Source organism: Ipomoea triloba, chromosome 1 (assembly GCF_003576645.1).
Source record: "Ipomoea triloba cultivar NCNSP0323 chromosome 1, ASM357664v1".
NCBI classification, from domain to species: Eukaryota; Viridiplantae; Streptophyta; class Magnoliopsida; order Solanales; family Convolvulaceae; genus Ipomoea; species Ipomoea triloba.
The window spans coordinates 9,672,319-9,684,431 of record NC_044916.1 but is presented as its reverse complement, the minus strand read 5'-3'; the positions used below and the strand labels follow the sequence as shown (position 1 = coordinate 9,684,431).

The following is a 12,113-nucleotide window of genomic DNA, read 5'->3' as shown; positions in this document are numbered from 1 at the left end:
TTTTTTTTTTTTTTTTTTTTTTTTTGAGAATGGATCTGTATAGTTAATTGTTTTAAAAGTATACAAATGTATGTTATAAGTGCACCATTAAATTCTTAAAAGTATGTACTTTTTTAGTATCTTTAAGCTATCCTTATCCCATCAATACTCTCTCACTTTAAAAAATGGGTTCTACTTCCACATTACTAAGGGTGTGTTTGGAAACCCGGAAAATGATTTCTGGAAATCATTTTTCAAGTTTTTGGTGTTTGGGAAGGAGAAGGAAGATGCAGTCAAAGGAAAATAAGCTATGGTCAATGGAAAATAACCCATTTTTTTCACGAAAATGACTTCCCCCCAAAAAAAAAGGGAAAGTCATTTTCCAGAACTACGTAATATAATTAATTATCAATTTGGTCCCTTGACTATAGCAAAATTACTAATTTAGTATTTATTTAACGGATGTTGGCAAAATAAATGGAGGGCCAAATTGGTTAAATTTTTCAAAGTCGAGGGACTTATTTGGGCACGAAAAATTATTGAGGACCAAATTGATAATTTCACAATAGTTGAGGACCATTTTGGTAATAAACTATTTTATTTTTTCATTGAAATTAGTAGTCTAATCAAAGAAGTTTATTAATTATAAAACATATATGTATGCAGTATGTAACTATCAACTATGTATGCAGTATGTAACTATTAGAATGTATTTATGTAAGCATTACGGTTGATAAACATATTTTATTCATTTATATCAGAACGCATTTTATTTTGTTTCAGTTTTGATACTCTGCAGATCTAATTATGCAAGCAGATTCTGTTCAAAATTTACAAATTTGAACAAGTCTAACAATCTAACAATACTCAACTGATTTAATTTTTATTTTTGTTTTTATAAGTACCAACATCATCAACATATTTGGGCTCAATAGTGAAAGGAAAAGGGACAATGGCAAAATCACGAGCAAATGATACTAGTACAACTAGTGGAACAACTACTATGGATTGGAAAGAGTAAACAGAAAGCTAAACGACCAAGATCAGAGGTATGTGATCACTTCCATAAGTTCATTAATGATAATGGTGATCACAAAGCTAGGTGCAATTATTGTGAAATAGAGCTTTTTGCAGACACTAAAATGAATGAGACTAGTTCATTGAAACCCCATTTAAAAAGTTGTTCTAAATTTCCACGTACTAGTTCAGATCCTGCACAAATTGAATTAATTTGCCAATTAAGTAAATGAAGGGGAGAGTTCAATAAGTTTTGGGAAATATGGTGCAAAAGCTCTTAGGAGGGTTATAGCTGAAATGATTATTGAAGATGAATTGCCCTTTAAGTTTGTGGAAGCAAAGGGATTTAGAAAATGTATGCTTATTGCTTGTCTTAGATTTAAAATACCCTCTCGTTGGACTATTGCTAGGGGTTGCTATGATATTTACTTGGATGAAAAGAAAAATTTGAATACTCTGTTGCATTCTCATTCTTTTAGAGTGTCACTCACCACGGATACTTGGACATCATTGCAAAAGGTAAATTACATGTGTCTTACATGTCATTTCATTGATAATGATTGGAAATTGCATAAAAGGATAATTAACTTCTGTCCAATTACAAGTCATAAGGGTGAGTATGTGGGTAACCCAATTTAAAAGTATTTGCGTGATTGGGGCATTGATAATGTTTTCACCATTACGGTTGATAATGCTAGTTCTAATGATGTTGTCGTATGATACTTGAGAAGAATGTTGAATAATTTGGGTACTAGTATCCTACAAGGGAAATATCTTCATATAAGAGCGTTGCACATATCATTAACATTATTGTCACCGATGTGATGAAGGATCTGAATGATTTGATTGTTAAAGTTAGGGGAGCTATAAGGTATGTGAGGCAATCACCATCTAGATTGATCAAATTTAATGAATGTGTTGAGATTAGATGTGAGCACTAGATAGAATTCTACTTACTTGATTTTAGTTTCAGCTTAAAAGTTTGAGAGGGCATTTGAGAGATTTGAAGAAGTTGACTCTAATTATAGACATGGCATCTTATTTGGTGATGGTGTTCTAAATCATGAAGATTGGGAAAGTGTAAGGAGATTAAGCATGTTCTTGCAACATTTCTATGATCTTACTGTGAAGATTTCTGGTTCTTTGTATATCACTGTCAATGTTTATCTTGATGAAGTTTGTGATGCTTATGCTACTTTACGTGATTGGTTGAAAAGTTCTGATTGTGAGTTTAGTGCAATGGCTAAAAGAATGGTTGAAAAGTATGACAAATATTGGGGGAATGTTGAGAAAATGAATATGTTGCTTTATATTGCATGTGTGCTTGATCTTAGATACAAATATACTTTTGTTGATTTTTGTTTTAAAAAGATGTATCGTGTAGATCAAGCTTCTGGCTTGTCTACTATTAGAAATGCAATGGTTGAGTTATTAATTTGAAGAATACAGAAACATGCATCAACTTAAATCATCTCAATCTATACAAAGAGAGAGTATGGAGCATAGTCATTCTTCATCTTTAAGTAATTATATATATATATATATATCAAAGGAAGAGGAAAAAAAGAAGAAGAATAAGAGTGATTTTAAGAAGTATAAAATTGAAATAGTTTGTGGAGAGCAAAAGTCTAAATTGGATAGGTACCTTAATGGTGAAGAACTTGATAATGATGAAGATGAAGACGATTTTGATATTCTTACTTGGTGGAAGAAGGATAGACATCGATTTCCCATCTTGTCTGTCATGGCTCGTGATATATTAGTTATGCCCATATCAACTGTTGCTTCTGAATAAGCTTTTAGCACAAGTGGACGTGTTTTTTATGCTTATAGGAGTTCTTTAATTAACTCCTAAAATAGTACAAGCACTCATTTGTACTCAAGATTGGATAAAACAAGGGACACGTGAGGTTCGTGGCGATGATATGGAGAATGAACTTGTTGAAATGGATAAGTTTGACCTATGTATGTTTTACTTTATATTTGTATTTATTTTATAGTTCATAAATCATAATATGCTATATTTTATGATTTAACTTTATTGTGATGTGTTTTTAGGTTTAACAAAGCTTAGTTTGGATGCTGATTGACTCGTAAGAATTAAGAAGTCAAAATCAATTTAAGAAATAGGTAAAATATAATTTTTTTCATTTTGCACAAAGAGTCAACACTCACATCCACTAAGGCTCAAATCTATTCCCTTCCATGTGAGAGTGTAAATCGGGTGCCACTAGACCACAAGGTATTTGGCAGCACTACTGGAACTTGCTTATTAGTGTTTTAAATTTTTCTTGAGCTTATTATCGAAATGGTCCATCGACTATTGCGAAATTACCAATTTGGTCCTCGAAAATTTTTCTTGCCAATTAAGTCCTCGACTTTGAAACATTTGGCCAATTTGGTCCTTCATTTATTTCGGTGTTAAACATCCATTAAATCTGGATGAAATTGGTAATTTTACTATAGTCAAGGGACCATTTTGGTAATTAATTTTTGACTGAAATGGTCCATTGAATATAGTGAAATTACCAATTTGGTCCCGATTTAATGGATATCAAACGATAAAATAAATGGAGGACCAAAATGATTAAAATTTTCAAAATTGAGAACTTAATTGGGCAAAAAAAATTATCAATGACCAAATTGGTAATTTTACAATAGTCGAGGGACCATTTCGGTAATAAACTCATTTTTCTTTGTTTACGTATTGGCAGAATGGCAGTGAAGCCAGTGAGCAGTGAGCACTACTGGAGGTTGGAACATTACTTATTTACTTGTGTAGTTTTATGGCAGTGAGCTATTTGGAATTTGGAGCATTACTTTTAAGTTGGAGAATTGGAGTTGTAATTTTTATTGCTTATTGAGTAGTATCTTCTATTTTGTACTTTTAAGTTTTAAGATTGTGTTTGGACTTTGGAGTGTGGACATTGCAACATTGGACATTTAATTTTGAAATGTTTATGTGATTGACTATTTTAACTAGTAATGTGTTTTTTGTGTTTAAATTTTTGAGTTTAGAATAAATTTTTAAAGAAATTTCAGCCCGTTAGGTAATTAAGTTCGGTAACAAATAACTGATTATAACCGATCGAAATTTTCAATTTTCGGTCGGTCCGATTACGAGATATTCGTCGGTTATGCAAAGGTCATAGATTTTTCGATTATTTTGGTTATTAACCGAAAACGATCGATGCTCTTCCCTACCTATAAAATGTTAGGGCCGATCCTGATTATCGTGAAATTTAAACCACCTTATTGTGCATTTTATATGTACAAATTACTGAAATTGAGCTTAAAGTTCAATTGAATTACATTTCATTCAAAAACATTTAGCAATCTTTAGATATGTATTGTTATTAATACTTATAAAAGTGCACAAATGTATGTTATAAGTGCACTATTAAGTTTTACTGTCTCATCGATATCGCATTAAGAAGATTTTTTTATTATTTTAATATGAAAATTGTTAGGACATTATTTTTATTCTTGATTATATAACTATCTACACCAATACTCATCATATCCATACTACTATTATTACAGAAAACACTCATCTTGAATTATATTGAAAAGAGTTCTACTATATGTACTCCTTATTTCTACTCCCTAACTTTTAGTCCATGATATCACAAACTCGCAATTGATGATTAGTTATTTTCATTATGTCAGTCCCAATAAAAATGTCAACATAAAAAATTTGTGAGAATGAGTAAAAGTTAGGAGTAGTAGTTTTTCTTATTGAAAATAATTACTTTTATTTTATAGTTTTATTAATTATTTACTTAAAAAGTTTGTGAGAATGAGTAAAAGTTAGGAGTAGTAGTTTTTCTTATTGAAAATAATTATTTTTATTAATTATTTACTTATTGTAACCTTCATTTATGTTTATTTTTTATATATTATGCTATAAGAGTTTTTTTTTTTTTGAGTACTACTGACTTTGTTACAATTTGTTCAAAACTACTTTCTCAACCGACTGAAGCACAACGACTCCACTGAGGCTCGAACTCAGTCCCATCATCCATGTGAGAGTGTTAACCGGGACACCGGGTGCCACTTGACCACAAGGTCTTTGGCTGCTATAAGAGTTATACTATACAATTTTTTGGACAAAAATATCCATACCGTTATAACTTCCGTTATCTTTTCTCATTATTACTATAATGTACATGTATACATCATATCTTTTCTTATATTTTTCAATGGTAATAATGTATATACACATTATATATTGGAGTAATATAAGAAATAAGTTTGATTTTATTTAAATTTTAATTAGTAAGGATTAGTTAGTTATTTTCAAAAATATAAATATCAATTTTATAAAAATGATTTATATTATTATTATTATTATTATTATTATTATTATTATATGTAAAATCTAAATAAAAAAAATATAAGAGTGAACTAATGTTATTACCAATGATTTATATATGTATTTCTATGCTAATTGAGTTGTACATTGCGTTATAACTATTGTACTATCATCTTTATTAAAATTATTTTTTATTAAAATTATCTTACATTGTTAAACTTTGGTTAGTATATATATTAAATGTTACCATAATTATATTTATTAATTTATCATATTTAAAATTCTTAATTTATCAGCTGCTATAATGAAACTAGTATGTGTGGAAAATGAAACTAAAAAACAGAGCAATATTATAAAATAAAACTGAAGTGTAATTAAAATGATATGACATCATTTTGCTTTATGATCCATGTTGCTACATCGACCATGGTCTACAATAAATTTGCCCTATTATTAACTAGTATTTTCACCCGTACGATGCACGGAATGAATTTGTTATAACTGCATTGTGGAAGGAAGGTAAATTTATGACTACATTTTATACAAAAAAAAAAAAAAAGGTACGTATAAGGTATTAAAAAACTAAATTTGCTCCCCGTTAAATTTGGAATGAACTGGATTAAATTTATTATGAATTATGATATGATACTCCGAAAATTAAAAGTGAATTTTATTATGGGTCAATTAATCCAATCCAATACATTAAGTAATAATGGATATTAAACGAAGGCCTTATCGCAGTCAGAAAGCCCAAATCCCTCAATTCACACACTGATCCCGCATTCCAACCCAACCAAAACCCTAGTTACCCATTCAGTATTTATCAGTCTATAAATCTGATATCATCCTTCCTACCTACGATGGCTTTGCGGGTGGCTAGTGTTTCTTCTCCCTCGCAATCTGCAATATTTCTCTCAAAATCGAGATGATAGCCATTAGCATTTAGCCGAATATGGCTTGCATTGGTAGAGTTTATACAAATTTTTACCTGCAAAATTGTCCTTTTCTTTATTGCGTGTGTCAAATTTTGCTTCGCTATCTGGTTGGCAGATTCGTTTCCGTTTTGACTGACCCGTTCCCTTGAAGCGAAATTAATCTGTGTTGCTCTTTCATATCACTCCTTCACTTATTGTGCTTGGAGAACACTGGGGCAGCTACATTTGTGCGTGTATATATGTATTTGAATGTTTGCTTTCCTTTCTGTGATTGATAATTTTGATGGGAACAACGGTGATGAGCTATACAGACCTGTAATGAGTTGCGAAAATGATCGCAAAGTTGTATTTGAACATCTAAGGGACTGAGTTGCTTCCATTCGTACTTTTTGAGTGCGTTAATTTTCGTTGTTATCCATCAACTATTGGACGGAGTGTGTTCAGTTCCCAAATTTAAATTAACTATATTAGGGTTTTTGGTTTGAATATCAGAATTAGAGTTAGAAATTAAGTATTTGTTGAATAGAATGGTTTTTAGTATTCTACTTTTGGTTTTGGTAATGAATGAAAATAGGAATGTATATATCTTGAGTCATCCATTATGCTTATAGCTATGTCTACCTAGAAAATATAGCAATCTGATCCCTTCCATATTGGATAAATTAATTTGAGCATTGGTATTCATTTGTTTCAATGGTTAATTAATGAATTAGAGAATTGGCAATTATACAATGAGTTGTTAGTGTCTAACCTATTTGNAAATTTATGACTACATTTTATACAAAAAAAAAAAAAAAGGTACGTATAAGGTATTAAAAAACTAAATTTGCTCCCCGTTAAATTTGGAATGAACTGGATTAAATTTATTATGAATTATGATATGATACTCCGAAAATTAAAAGTGAATTTTATTATGGGTCAATTAATCCAATCCAATACATTAAGTAATAATGGATATTAAACGAAGGCCTTATCGCAGTCAGAAAGCCCAAATCCCTCAATTCACACACTGATCCCGCATTCCAACCCAACCAAAACCCTAGTTACCCATTCAGTATTTATCAGTCTATAAATCTGATATCATCCTTCCTACCTACGATGGCTTTGCGGGTGGCTAGTGTTTCTTCTCCCTCGCAATCTGCAATATTTCTCTCAAAATCGAGATGATAGCCATTAGCATTTAGCCGAATATGGCTTGCATTGGTAGAGTTTATACAAATTTTTACCTGCAAAATTGTCCTTTTCTTTATTGCGTGTGTCAAATTTTGCTTCGCTATCTGGTTGGCAGATTCGTTTCCGTTTTGACTGACCCGTTCCCTTGAAGCGAAATTAATCTGTGTTGCTCTTTCATATCACTCCTTCACTTATTGTGCTTGGAGAACACTGGGGCAGCTACATTTGTGCGTGTATATATGTATTTGAATGTTTGCTTTCCTTTCTGTGATTGATAATTTTGATGGGAACAACGGTGATGAGCTATACAGACCTGTAATGAGTTGCGAAAATGATCGCAAAGTTGTATTTGAACATCTAAGGGACTGAGTTGCTTCCATTCGTACTTTTTGAGTGCGTTAATTTTCGTTGTTATCCATCAACTATTGGACGGAGTGTGTTCAGTTCCCAAATTTAAATTAACTATATTAGGGTTTTTGGTTTGAATATCAGAATTAGAGTTAGAAATTAAGTATTTGTTGAATAGAATGGTTTTTAGTATTCTACTTTTGGTTTTGGTAATGAATGAAAATAGGAATGTATATATCTTGAGTCATCCATTATGCTTATAGCTATGTCTACCTAGAAAATATAGCAATCTGATCCCTTCCATATTGGATAAATTAATTTGAGCATTGGTATTCATTTGTTTCAATGGTTAATTAATGAATTAGAGAATTGGCAATTATACAATGAGTTGTTAGTGTCTAACCTATTTGGTTGAAGAATGGCATATTTTGAGTTTCTGTTTATAAATTCCACTGTTTTTTATTTAATTGTATTTTTGTTTCAACTTTTTTTTTTTTTTTAAATATGGCTTTGCTTAAAATCATCTTGTGGTTCCCACTCTTTTATTTGGTGTGGAACTGCTCTAAGTGAAGCTAGAGAGTGTTCCTCTCGCTATCCCGTGCTTCTCTCATGGGGCATGTGGACGTTGGGGAACAAGATGCTTACTCTTTTTAATTGTCAACATTATGCCACGACAGCTGCAATATTATATATATGTTTGTGTTGGTTTTATGACTTATGTATAGACGATGGTAACACAATCATAAAATATAAAAATATGAAGAAAATAAAATTGAATGATAGAATGAAAAATTGAATAAATGATGAGAGAATTTAAGAATGAAATGATGAATGAGGGATGTTTCATGGAATTGAATGAGATTGTATAAGGGATCCTTTACAAAGAAGGCAGATAGGTTCAAGACCAAATTTAGAGGTGGTAATCCATTGCGATATTGCTTTAGAGTTGAAGTGTAAATCTCCAAGGAAGCAAAGGAGTGGAGTTGGCTAATAACTAACTTCATTCCAACAAGCCACTCGTACAAGGGATCTGAATAGGTGTGGATAATGCAAAGTATAGAAAGTAACTTCAAATGCTCAAGCAAATTGCTGATATGTTAAGTTTTCGAGGAAACTACTCTTAAATAAAAGGAAGTATCACAATGGTGCTTGGATTGGAATGTTTGATCATTTTCACGGAAATTTCCTGAAAACTAATTTCAATTGTTTTAGCTGATTTGGGAGTAAGTATTAGTTTGATTCTAAAAGTTAGAACTTGGGTATTCTTACCTTGTGTAACTTAAGCAACGGAGAGTTATAGACAACTTCATCCGAATTCAAAGTTATATCATGAATTTTATTGCAATTCTTTTTTTTTTTTAGATTGGTATGAGTTTTGTTTTTTTCTGAGTTTATTAACCTATTTTTTGCTAACCAACACTGAATTTTGGTGTTCTTTTTCTGTATTAGTTTATTAACCATTTTTTGCTATAAACCATCACTCTTTCTTACTAACCAACAATGGATTTTCCCACAAAAGTTGGAGAGCCTAGTGATTCTTTTAACCGCCACTTGTAGCTGCCTACAAGCTTCAATGTGATTGTCATTGTGAATTAGTTCCTTGGTATGAGACTTTGTTTTTATAATATGGTTACGAAAGCTTATATATATGGTGTTGCATGGAGTTTATTAGGTATATATACTTCTACGTGTGATGGATTTAAAATTATGGTATGAAGCAATTAGATTATGATTAATGAATGTTTGGGAGAAAGATTATGATTAAAGAATGTTGTACTAACGAATAAGTAGTATTTGATTTAAATGTGATTAATACTTGTTAAGACTGCTACATAAAAAAAAAAAAGTGCTACATAAAATGCGATATAACCCCCCAACGTATCTAATTTTATCTGAAAGATTTGATCTTATTTCTTCGATCATTATTCCATTGACATGGTGAACATATTTTTTTAATATATTAAAAATATATTACTCCGTATTAAATGATGTATTTTTTTTTTGAAAAATAAATAATGTATATTTGCTACATAAATAATGTACTTTTAGTATATAATGTATATAAATGGTATAAAATATCATGGACAATGGTCCACATAGCATTATGGATCTTGGATTGAAACAACAAGGTATAAAATTACAACACAAGACACATACATATGTTATATGTTTACTTATTTTAGACATATAATTTTTGTTCAATAAGGACAATTTTACAATACAAACACAAATTCATAACATAAAATATACGAAGTAATTATTAATTTATTTTAGATACAGAATTTATACTAAGTTTATAGAATTTGATAACACAAGACACAAAAAAAAACTTACAAAAAATATATATACACATGCATCCCTCCCATTTAATTACCTCCTTTTATCTATGAGAACGGGCATCTCGCATCACTAACATTTCTCTTGAAGCGGGCAATGCAACAAACTATGAAACAATGAAGAGAGTTCTTGTCATGGCATACAAACAAGCGTGAACGAAGAAATGTGATTTGGTAACTCTCACCTAGTTTTCTCTCTCTAGCTCGACTAGTTTTCTCTCTTGCCCATTGTAGCAAGTTTCTTGTTTTCTCCTCCTCTTCTTGGTTTATCTGAGATATGGCTTCACAATCCCAAAGCAACCCACACCTACTGCCTACACACAACACGCTTTCTTCATCCAAATCACCTACTCCACCATCGACTCCCCTTGGTGATGTCCCAGACGGTAACGACATCGACTTGAGCAGTCTTGATCTTGGCTACGACGATGACAGAGAAAATCATCAAATTCCCTTTTATGAGAGACACCATGGCAACCGTTCGGCGTCCGGGCCGGAGCGTAGCTGCTAAAGAACTGTCTAATAATACCTATCTCTTCCAATTCTTCCACGAGTTTGATGTTCAATGTGTTCTTGAAGGAGGGCCATGGTCTTTCGAGCAAAATCTCCTAATCTTGGACAAACTTCAGCTGAACATTCCGCCTCTCGCAATGCCCCTCGACAGCTGAGTTCTGGGTCCAGTTACATGATCTCCCCCTTGGATTCTTCTCGGAAAAAGTAGCAAAAGCCATTGGTAATTTTATATCCGTATTGATGAGGATGCCTTTAGCGGCTGGTGTAAATCCTTTATCTGCATCAGATATCGAATAGACATCAAGAAGCCTTTGGTAAGTCAAATGCGAATCAGGAAGAATGGTGGTGACTGGAGTTGGATTCATTTTCGCTATGAGAGATTGCCTATTTTCTACTTTACTTGCGGTCTAATAGGCCACTTTGAGAACTTCTGCCCCAAGCCCTTTGATGGCTTCATTCCACCACCGGAAAAACTATTTGGGCCGTTGCCATTCGGCGTCCATCTCCGGTCACTGGTAACAGATGGATGGTGGATTTCCCTGAACGCAAGGCAATAACAACCCCACAATCGAATTCGGACGTGGTGGATGGTACAAGCACAGACCCCAGCCTGATTCACAAGGACACTCAGGGTACGATTCACCCCAAGAGCAACACGTGGTATTGGATTCTGGTACGCATCCCACATGTCGAATAGTAGAGACTGCAATATGGAACAATTTGCTAGCTTTATTTTACCCGATGGGCTGGACATTGCTGACCCAAAACGTCGTCTAGCTGACCCAATCGGGCCTCTAGTTGAACCTACTCACATGCTCTTTGATTTAAATTGGCCGGATTCTTGTCCAAAAAACTTGCTAAGGGCTGGACTTGGTATATAGGCCAGCTCGGAACAATGAGTATATTATCTTGGAATTATCGGGGGCTTGGGAACCCGTCGACAGTTTAGGTCTTAGTGGACCTAGTTCACTCTAAGAAACCCAGTGTTGTGTTTTTAGTTGAAACATTTGCAGGCCCAAGCCCAATTAAAATTAAGTTGGGCTTGAATGGTCTATTTTGTGTGAGAAACGATGGCCACAGTGGAGGTTTGGCCCTTCTTTGGAAATTGGAAGGAAGATACATAAATCTCAGTCAATTCTTACTCAACGCACCATATCGATGCAACCATCTCCCTTAACTATCCGACTACTGAATGGAGATTTACCGGTTTCTATGGCGCTCCTGAAAGGCATAGATGGCCAGAATCTTGGTCCTTACTCAAGCAATTATCCACCACCAGTACTCTTCCATGGACCGTCATGGGCGACTTTAATGATATCCTAGACCCAAACGAGAAGCATGGAGGAAATCCCCAACCCTTGCGGCTGATTTTTGGTTTTTGAGAAGTAGTTGAAACTAGTGGTCTTAGAGATTTTGGGTTCAATGGCTACCAGTACACTTGGGAGCGATCTAAGGGCAAACCTTAATGGATTGAAGCCAAGCTTGATAGAATCCTTA

The 12,113-nt window shown here is 32.9% G+C and overlaps 3 non-coding genes across 3 annotated transcripts; all 3 read left to right on the top strand.

Annotated features, from left to right (window-relative positions):
* The first annotated feature begins 6,534 nt into the window (after positions 1 to 6,534).
* LOC116002420 lies at positions 6,535 to 6,621 on the top strand. Its single transcript, XR_004094452.1, has one exon. It is a non-coding gene; the product is annotated as a small nucleolar RNA SNORD25 (small nucleolar RNA).
* A 1,086-nt stretch (positions 6,622 to 7,707) lies between these two features.
* Positions 7,708 to 7,794, top strand: LOC116002416. Its single transcript, XR_004094445.1, has one exon. It is a non-coding gene; the product is annotated as a small nucleolar RNA SNORD25 (small nucleolar RNA).
* A 477-nt stretch (positions 7,795 to 8,271) lies between these two features.
* Positions 8,272 to 8,408, top strand: LOC116002607. Its single transcript, XR_004094516.1, has one exon. It is a non-coding gene; the product is annotated as a small nucleolar RNA snoR136 (small nucleolar RNA).
* The last annotated feature ends 3,705 nt before the right edge of the window (positions 8,409 to 12,113 follow it).